The following is a 10,755-nucleotide window of genomic DNA, read 5'->3' on the forward strand; positions in this document are numbered from 1 at the left end:
GCTGGCCAGACCTCAAAGAAGAGCCATTAGAGGAAGCTGATGAATCCTGGTATACAGATGGGAGCAGTTTCATCCAACAAGGTATCTGCAAGGCAGAATATGCGATAACCACTGAAGACCAGGTAGTAGAATCTAAAGCCCTTCCTCCAAATACCTCAGCCCAAAAGGCAGAAATAATAGCTCTAACACAGACACTGGAAATGGTCAAGGGCATGAAAATCAATATATGGACAGACTCTAAATATGCTTTCGGAGTGGTCCATGCCCATGGGGCAGTATGGAAAGAGAGAGGACTCTTGTCTGCACAGGGAAAACATATAAAGCACGCTGAAGAAATCCTCAAACTCCTGGAAGCAGTGCAACTGCCTGAAAAGGTAGCCGTAATGCATTGTAAAGCTCACCAGAAAGGAAACTCCACCCATGAGCTCGGCAACGCTATGACAGATCATGAGGCCAAAAGAGTGGCTGAGGAAGGTGAAGTAGAAGTGCAGTCTTTGGTCCCAGGTGGTAAAATACAAATTGATAGTGAACCTCAATATTCCAGGGAGGATCAAAAACTTACTGAAGATTTAGGCGGGATGAGAGAAAAGGGCAGGTGGGCAAAGACTCCTCAAGGTAAAATAATAGTACCATTTGCATTACTTTGGGCCATAGTTATGGCTGAACACAGAAAATCCCATTGGGGTGTAGAGGCCTTATATAAGTATCTAAATCAACATATAGTTGCCCGAAATCTGTATACTACCATCAAGCAGGTGACACAGCAAAGCGAAATCTGTTTACAAAATAATCTAAAATAGGACTGAAGACTCAACCTGGGAGGATAGGGAAAGGAAATCACCCAGGACAACAATGACAGATTGATTTTTCGGAACTCCCAAGAAAAGGGCGGGTTTCGGTACCTTTTGGTCCTAACAGATACCTTTTCTGGGCAGCCATAAGCATTCCCTTGCCGAACTAATAAAGCTAGGGAATTAACTAAAGTATTGTTACAAGAAATAATACCAAGGTTTGGGGTTCCAGCAACAATGGCATCAGATCCAGGATCACATTTGGTGGCAAAAATTGTCCAGCAGGTTAGTAAACTTTTAGGAATAGATTGGCAATTACATACCCCATATAGCCTACAAGAAAGTGGTCAAGTAGAGAAGATGAATCACTTAATTAAATTACAAATAATAAAACTATGTCAGGAGGTCAGATTGCCTTGGCCCCAGTCACTGTCTTTAGCACTTTTGAGAATCAGAACCAAACCCAGAACTAAGGAAGGATTAAGTCCTTTGAAATAGTATACAGGAGACAATATATGATACAGACGGGGACATCGACTTAGATTAGGAACGAAATAGTAACTGATTATGTTATAAGCCTACAATAACAGCTGTGTGAAATAGAGAAATTGGTCCTAGGGACCAGAGCTCGAGGTCTGGATGGGCCTGTACACAACATTAAACCGGATGATTATATATATATCAGATCTTTTTCAGATTGACCTCTGGAACCAAAGTGGGAGGGTCCATTTCAGGTGTTGTTACCGTCCCATACAGCAATCAAGATTAAAGAACGATCATCATGGATACATCACACTCAAGTCAGAGGAGCCCCAAAACAGAAATGGGAATCAAAATCGACTGGACCCCTAAGACTCCGAATCCAACGAAAGGATGGACACTGACTATCAACATGGTTGGACTATGGGTAGGGACCATAAATGCATGGGATCAAAACTCTTATCTGAAAATGACTCAAACAATTGCAGAAAGTTTTAACCTCTCTGATTGTTGGGTATGCACTGCTCTCCCCAGAGGAAATTTAGAGACTCCACTCTTGGGAATTCCAGTATCTTATAACAAATGGAGCTGGCCCCACTATAGCTTAAATAACTCCACTTTGCCCACAGGGAATAACATAATCTGGAACATGAATACTAGTTGTGGCCCTGGCCAACAGGAGAGCCAATTACCCTCAGGGGAAACCATATGTTGGGGTTCCCAGAGCCCACTGCCTCCTAAGGAATCAGTCCTCAATCATTCTTGTGGGAACAAAAATGGCTATCCACTTAAATTTGATTTGCAAATATTAGACAAGCCAGTCATCGTCAGACAAAATAGTAAGACTGCCCTGAAGTTTGGAAGATTTCCTTTAAAAAATATAGCCAAATGTGAAATAAAGAGAAACCCTCCATGACACCCTTAACAGCACTTGTCCACCAGCTATACTGAAAAGACTGGTTCAACTATTCTTATGACTGTATCTCTAATGGTCAGTGGTGGTTGTGTGGGGATGGAAGGGCAAGGAAATCTCTGCCTAAATATTGGGATGGGGATTGCACCCTGGGATATGTGATTTCCCCAGGACAAAATATATAACCACTCACATCCCCCACCTGGATTTATACAGACATGTGAAGAACAGGGTGGTGATTTATGTTAAAAATATAATTACTTTAATATGAGGAGCATGGGTGCCGCTGATGTTTTGCTAGGTACATAAGCTGAAAGAGATTTATTGTAGTTTTATTGTCATTGTTATTGGTTTGGAGGTTTTTTATCAAGTAAATACAGACTCATATGGACAGTTACTGCAAATGCGGAAAAGTACTGGAAAAATCCCTGTCAGAAGGACTCTCGTTTTAGCGAGAAAAGGAGTGGAAAAACAACTACAAAAAAAACCCAACAATGCCAGAAAAGCTGAGAAGATTCGAGAAACTCCACTGCGCTTGTGCGGACTAAAACATACCCATCTTATGAATATGTATTAGAAAGACTATAAAGAGTGGTGGGTTTGTTTATGCTTTGTCGTCACGCATCCATCCATGCAGCATCCTCGGTCCATTGGTGCAGAGCGGAAACCCCCCCCGCTCCCAGGCGTACCAAACCTTTTTTTGTTTTGCTTGTTCTCATTTCAATAAATTCATAAAAGTTATTTTCTGGTTCAGCCTATGCATTTATAACAGACCCCTTGGTGGAAGATGCGTACTGATCTAGAAAACCCTCTTATAAAAAGACTGACAGCTTATCATAGTTTTGTAAGATGGCTCTTTCCTCAATTAGGAGTCAGTGAATTAGAAAAGGCCATAGTAAATATTTTGGCTACAATGGAAAAAATAGTAAATTCCACTGCAGATGCCATCCAGGGGCTACAAGTAGAAATTTCCTCAATTAGTAAATTAGTCTTACAAAATTGCATGGTTTTAGATTTAATAACAGCTAAAGAGGGAGGACTATGTTTGATAATAAAACAGATATGACCCAAATATGGCAGCAGTCAAAAATACTACACCAAATAACTCAGGGCAATACATCATTAGGCTTTACAAACTTATGGGAGAAACTCACATCTTGGCTACCAGGCTTAACATGGTTAAAGCAGCTCTTTATAGCCTGTGTTTTAATAATTATTCTAGGAATACTGATATGTTACATGTTGCAGTGTTTTATGTGGATATGCAAGTATACCAGCAACCATTATGAGGACTGGAAAAGACATCGGCTACGCCAAAAGGTGGAGAGTGGTGCATACTTTGCCAAAACCCTTAAAGGGAATGGCATGATATAGCAAAAGAATTTGCATAGGTAAAAGAAAAGGAGGGAATTGATACAGAGAAATGACCACTTTCCTTGCAAATTATTTACTTATAGCAACATATGATGATTTCTGAACGTTGTCTGAGAATCCTGCTTGTCCAGGCTTGTTCTGTGGATTCAGTGTAGTTTACCAGATAGCCTGGGGATTGGCTATGATAAGAAAGTAGCAGGTAGCCCGGGGGTATGAATTAAAAGGACAACTCACCGATAACAGAAGCAAAGCCCTCAATGGGCACTTAGGCAAACATAAACTTGAACAAAAGGACTCAGAGATGCTATCTAGGGAGGATGATCTTGCCGATTTAGGAAGGAGACATCTGGACTTTGCTTAACAGCACATACCCTGGAGAGAGCGGACACTGAGAAGAAGATCGAGTACTTCTTCCCTTGAATAATTATAATAATCACACCAATTCCCCGAACTAATTGTAATAACCCAGCCCTTCCTAACGAATATGTATGTTTCGTGTAATAAATATTTAGCTACTTGCCAGAGACAGTGTGCAAGCTTTGTGGAGAGATCCCCTTGCACCCCGGCTGAAATAAACATGCCTGCTTTATAACTCTGTCTGAGTTGTAGAGTTTGTTTCGGCTTGTCATCCCCAATCCCCAAATAATACTTATAGCTCTGCTATTCAGAAGACAATGAATTTCAATGTGTTTCTTTACAAGTCACTGATACAGATGCTGGATTTAAGTGTTTAGAACAGGTAAGAACCTGAGTCTTACTTATGCTACATTTGGGAATACAGAAGTGTAAATGCACAGCATTAAGTGCTTTTCTTAAAGAGATCCCTATTGGTAGTGAAGCGAGAAACTTTAACAAAATAGATGCAGGGCTCTCAGCAGGATAAGCTCTCAGCAGAATAAGCTCTCAGCAGGATGGGCTCTTGAGATAAGGGAGGGGCTGCAACTACTGAGTCCCAAGATAAGGAACGGGGGATTCAATAAATTCTAAATCGACAGGCTGAAAAGACCTAATTGGGTAAAAAGTCACAAGAGGAAGAGGAGGCATCTTCAATCTTCATCCTGAAGACCCCTGATCAAGACCACCAGGAACCACTGAGCATACGGAATGGGGAGGAACTTGGGGCAGGATTTATGATAATGAATTCTCAAAACTAATTGTAATATCTCTCCCTATTCTCGGGATTATAATGAATATGTAAATGTTTTACACTATAGAAATGAGCTGCTTTTCGCTCCAAAATGTGCACGTTTGTGGAGGAGCGATCCCTCGTGCACCCGGCACTGAATAAACATACCTTCTTTATAACCTTACTGGTTGTAAAGTCATTATTCCACATGTCATTTTGGCGACCCAGATGGAACACTCTCTGCTTGGCTGCCGGAATGACTGAGGAACGGATGTCCTAGCCACAGCCCAGGAATTCTCGGAGGAACTCCGCTCTCAGCCGTTCACTGCGGGGACAGACAAGAGCCATCTAAACTATGGACAAAGGTATGTTTACAGGGTAAGGTGCACAGAGATGTCTGGCACACAGTGTAGTCCCATGCGCTGCTGGTAAGGTGCGCAGAGACATCTGGCACACAGCGTGGTCCCACAAGTGGCTGTTAAGGTGCACAGAGACGTCTGGCGCACAGCCTAGAGGGGTACCCAGTTTGATTAAGGTTCCTCAGAAAGAGCTCTGTTTAAGGTGTTAAACAGGATAGCTATCATTCATGTAATCTGTTGTAACCCATGGGAAATCAAAATATTGAAATTATATGTTTTAAATTGATGTTAACTGTCTTTATACTTGTGGCAAATGATTAATGGTTTACTGTTTATGTGGTATGCGAATTTGTCTGTTATCTTAATTGGTACACTTTGTAGCATGATGTGATGGTTTGACTCTGGCTAAATGCCAGATATCCACCAAGTCGCTCTATCACTTCCCCCGCCCCCCCCCCCCCCCCCTTTTCCCCTTGTTTTCTCAACAGGGTAAAGAGGGGAAAGAAGATAAATTAACCCTTGTGGGTGAAACAAAAGCAGTTTTAATATAAGCAAAACGAAGCAAAGGTCCGCTCACAGAAGCAAAAGAAAACAGATTTATTCTCTACTTCCCATGGACAGGTGATGTCGGGGCTTCTCAGGAAGCAGGGCTCCAATACGTGTAGTGGTTGGCTCAGAGGACCAAGGGTGACCCCACCCCCTTCCTCCTTTCTCCCAGCTTTATACTGAGCAGACGTCATAGGGTATGGAATATCCCTTTGGTCAGTTCGGATCAGCTGTCCTGGTTGTGTCCCCTCCCAAGATCTTGCCCACCCCATTCCACTGAGGGGGGGAAATGTCAGAAAGAGCCTTGGTGCTGTGTAAGCACTGCTTAGCAGTAGCCACAACATCAGGGTGCTATCAACACCTTGCCAGCTCTCAGCATAAACCACAGCACCGTGAGGGCTGCTATAGGGGAAAACCAATTCCAGTTCAGCCAGACCCAGTACACATGAGTATGAGTAAAAAGCAAGATGGGCCCTTTAAGTAACTGTGTGACTGAGTGCTTGCAGTGTGAGTGAGACGCAGCACAGCTGCGAAGCGAGTGTGGAGTTCTGATCCACGGTTCCGTGTTCTCCGCAAGGAGAGTGGCTGGAGATGAACGAAGTGAATTCAGCTGCCAGGCAAGCAAAGTGGTTGTAGGGGAATATCCAACTTAACATATTAAGAGTGTATGAGGCTGGTATGACGGGTTGTATGTCCCTGATGATCATTGGTGGGACAGTAGCTGGAATAATAATTGTTGTAATCCTTTGTTGCTGTTGTTGCCATATTCTGTGGTAACACACTGACTCTGTGTATAGGGTAAAAACTGCTGGGGTTCAGTTGTGGTATTTGCCTGTACCAATATTACAGTTGTCACAGTTGAGATAGGTTGTGCTTTGGGATAAAATTGGGAAATTTCAAGCATAAAGAGAAAATATAGGAGTGTCCCCCGTTTGTTCCCACTTTAATCTGAAGCAAACTCTTTGGGATTGGGGTGGGAGCAGGATGGGAAATACCCACAGTAAAGAAGCCCTAAAGAAAAGCCCCTTAGGATGTATACTAATGCATTGGAAAGATATCATTGGGTCTGGGGGCACAGAAAATAAAAAGACTCATAAAATATTGCAATCGGTGGTGGCCACTTTATAAACTGGAAAATGAGACACGACGGCCACTAAACGGAACTTTGGACTATAATACCCTCCTACAGTTAATGTTGTTCTTAAGAAGGGAGGGGAAGTGGGATGAAGTATCATATGCGGACATGTTTTTCACTATCCCTAATCATCCTGATTGGCAAAAAGATTGTGGTCTAATCATACCACAAGATCCCTTGGTGCTTGCTTTGGAGCAAGAAAACAATAAAGGATTACAAGGCAAACTGAGACAATGTTGCTCAGCATGTAGTGTTGGCCAGAGATGTACAAAAAATGGAAAGGTGCACCAGGGATCAGACCCTGACCTGAAAGACTTATTTGAGCCTCCCCCACAAAAGCAGTCTCCTCCACAGCCACAAAAACAATAACAAGACTAAGATTCAGACCCTACTCCTGCCCCCCTCCCCCAGGTAGCCTGGTGTCTTCCTGCACACAGGGAAAACCTGCTCAAACAATTCTTCAGGCACCCCTCAGGGAGGCAGTCAGTCCAGATGGGGGAGCCATGCTAATAAAAATACCCTTTTACCCTTTTCCAGCACAGACTTAGAAAATTGGAAAAGAGCTGTAAAGGAGTTCTGGAGTGACCCAATAAGCGTGACCAGACAATTTCAGTTTATACTGAAACAACATAATCCTGATTGGAATGATATACTGTTACTATTGGATTACCTAACAGGGACCGAGAAACAATTGGTTCTGAAAGCAGCAGGTGATTTGGCCTCAGACTATTGCAAAACCATGGGGAACGAGGTTAAGGATTTCTTTCCCCTTCAGGACCCAAGGTGGAATCCAAACAATTCTGCTCAAATTGACAGGTTAAAAGGATACCAGTATTTAATCTTAAAGGGATTGGAAAAGGCCATGACCAAAAATATAAATTGGTCAGCATTATATGCAATTAAGCAGGGTCCTTCGGAATCACCTTCTGAATTCCTGGATTGGCTAAGGGAAGTGATGTGTTGAAATACGCCACTAGACCCAGGATCCAAAGCAGGAATACAACAGCTGGTATCGTTACTTTGGGGGCAATCCACAGGGGATATCAGACTTAAGTTGCAGAAACTATGCACCACGGAAAGCAGGAACCTAGAAGTATTACTGGATGAAGCATGGAAGGTGTTTAGCAACAGGGAGGATGAATATAGGAAGGGGCAACGAAGAGTGGTGGCAGTAATAGAAGAACTACAGGGGAGGAAAATTAAGAAGGGGTTTCTGGATAAAGACCAGTGTGCATTTTGTAAAGAAGGAGGGCACTGGAAGGCTGCCTGTCCAAAACAAAAGCGGAAAGGGAAAGTACTTGCATCAATAAATACAGATTGACAGGGACCAGAGGAATCTACCCTAGTGGATCCACTGGTTACAATAAAGCTAGGGAAAGCAAAAGAAATAGAATTTTTAGTAGATACCAGAGCAACTTATTCTGTACTTAATCAAGCTCTGATGCCCCTAGGAGAAGAATATGTGATTGTAAAAGGAGCTACTGGACAAACTGAAAAAGCTTGTTTTTGTAAGCCATTAAAATATAAATTGGGAAAGCAAATGGGTATACATAAATTTTTTTATCTACCAAATTCACCCAAAGCTCTTTTGGGAAGAGATCTTTTAGAATAATTGAAAGCCATAATTACATTCAAAAAAGGGGAAGTTACTCTGAAGGTAAATAATCAACAATATGTACAAACGATAAGCTTACTTTTAACAGATCTTCCAATAAAAAAAAAAAAAAAAAAAAAGAAATAATTAGTAAAGAAACTATGGACCAGGTATATCCTGGAGTATGGGCAACTGATATACCAGGGCAGGCTAAAAATGCTATGCCAGTTATAGTAAAATTAAAAGAAGGGCAAAAACTGGTAAGGATAAAACAATATCCTCTAAAGTGGGAGGATTAGGAAGGCATTCAGCCCACCACTAAGAGATTTTTATATCAGGGATTGCTGAAAGAATGCAAATCCGATTTCAATACCCCTATCCTTCCAGTAAAGAAACCAGATGGGTCCTACTGGGTGGTGCAGGATCTAAGGGCAATTAATAAAATAACCGAAGACCTATATCCTGTAGTGGCTAACCCTTATACCTTGCTTACCACCTTGACCCAGGAACTAGCCTAGTTTACTGTTCTAGATTTAAAAGATGCCTTCTTTTGCCTCCCTCTCCATGAGTCTAGCCAGAAATTATTTGCTTTTGAATGGGAAAATCACAAAACAGGCTGCAAAACTCAACTAACTTGGTCGGTGCTGCCTCAAGGATTTAAGAACAGTCCCACAATATTTGGTAATCAATTAGCTAAAGAACTTGAAAGTTGGGACCAGCCAACTGACAAAGGCAAGATTCTTCAATACATGGATGACCTGCTTGTTGCTACGGAAACCAGAGAAGGGTGTATCGCCTGGACAGTGAGCCTCCTAAACTTTTTGGGTCTACAGAGGTATAGAGTCTCCCAGAAGAAGACACAAGTGGTACAACAGGTTGTCTATATGAGCTATGAGATAAGCACAGGAGTCCGTACCCTGGGGCAATCCCGAAAAGAGGCAATTTGCCAAACACCACAACCCAGAACTGTGAAAGAACTGCGCACCTTTTTAGGCATGACTGGGTCGTGTAGGCTTTCAATATACAACTATGGGCTCATAGTCAAACCTCTGTATGACCTTATTAAGACAGGCACAAGTGGAAATAAAGTGGAATGGACCCCAGACACAGACAGGGCCTATATGAACTTTAAAAAGGCCCTGATGTCAGCACCTGCACTTGGGCTCCTGGATCTGAGTAAACCTTTCTCTCTATTCTCTCACAAAAAACAGGGAATAGCTTTGGGAAACCTAACCCAAGACCTTGGGCCCTATAGAAGGGCTGTGGCCTATTTCTCCAAGCAATTAGACAAGGCTGCAAAAGGATGGCCAGGATGTTTCAGAGCAGTGGCAGCCATAATCTTGAATGTCCAGGAAGCTGGTAAATTTACCCTGGGTCAGAAAATGACTGTGTTTGTCTCCCACACTGTATCAGCAGTCTTAGAAGCTAAAGGTGGTCACTGGCTGTCACCACAGAGATACCTGAGGTACCAGGCTATCATGGTAGAACTAGATGATGTAGAAATAGTGGTGACTAACATTGTCAACACAGCTTCTTTCCTAGATGGCAGGAACGGGGAACTTTTGGAACATGACTGCCTAGAAACTATTGAAGCTGTGTACTCCAGCTGACCAGATCTGAAAGACACTCCATTGGAGGGAGCCGATGACTGGTTTACCAATGGAAGCAGTTATATGGTAAACGATACCCAACAGTCACAACAATCAGTGAAGTCCTGGATTCTGGGCCACTACCTGCTTTGACTTCAGGCCAGAAAGCTGAAATAATTGCCTTAACAAAGGCCCTTGAGAGGGCTAAAGGACTAAAAATCAACATATGGACTGATTCAAAATATGCATTTGGAGTGGTGCATGCTCATGGGGCCGTCTGGAAGGAAAGACAACTTTTGAACTCTCAAGGAAAAGCCATCAAACATGCCACAGAGATTCTGAAACTCTTAGAAGCCGGCTTGTTCAATTACCAGAAAGGGTGGCTATCATGCATATAAAGGCACACCAGGAAGTACAATCAGCCATAGAAAGAGGCAATGAGCCTGCGGACAGAGAGGCAAAACGAGTGGCACAGGTGGAACAGGTAACCGAGGGAGCACTAATCCCAGATGGTAAGGTCACACTAGGGGAAAAACCCCACTACAATAAGGAAGACCTTAAACTTACAGGGGATTTAAGGGAAATGGGACAGGGAAATGGGTTAAAATCTAAATTTCAGATCCAAGTCCAAGTCGAACCAACTTGGCTGAGTTTTTCATTGACAGAGACAGTAGAAGTCAGCTGTATATGGAAACGTCTGGATGAAAACATAGTTTTTAGAATTAAAAATGGAACAAGGCCAACAAAGCCAACAACGATGACAGTTAAGCCAACAATGACAACAACGGTCAAGTCAATAATTCCCCCTACCCTGGATACCACATTCATGAAATAGGCCCACACATAAT

The 10,755-nt window shown here is 42.5% G+C and overlaps 1 pseudogene; it reads left to right on the forward strand.

Annotated features, from left to right (window-relative positions):
• The first annotated feature begins 383 nt into the window (after positions 1-383).
• Positions 384-3,558, forward strand: LOC141958375 (endogenous retroviral envelope protein HEMO-like; annotated as a pseudogene).
• The last annotated feature ends 7,197 nt before the right edge of the window (positions 3,559-10,755 follow it).

This window comes from Athene noctua, chromosome 3, assembly GCF_965140245.1.
Source record: "Athene noctua chromosome 3, bAthNoc1.hap1.1, whole genome shotgun sequence".
In the NCBI taxonomy this organism is placed as follows: domain Eukaryota; kingdom Metazoa; phylum Chordata; class Aves; order Strigiformes; family Strigidae; genus Athene; species Athene noctua.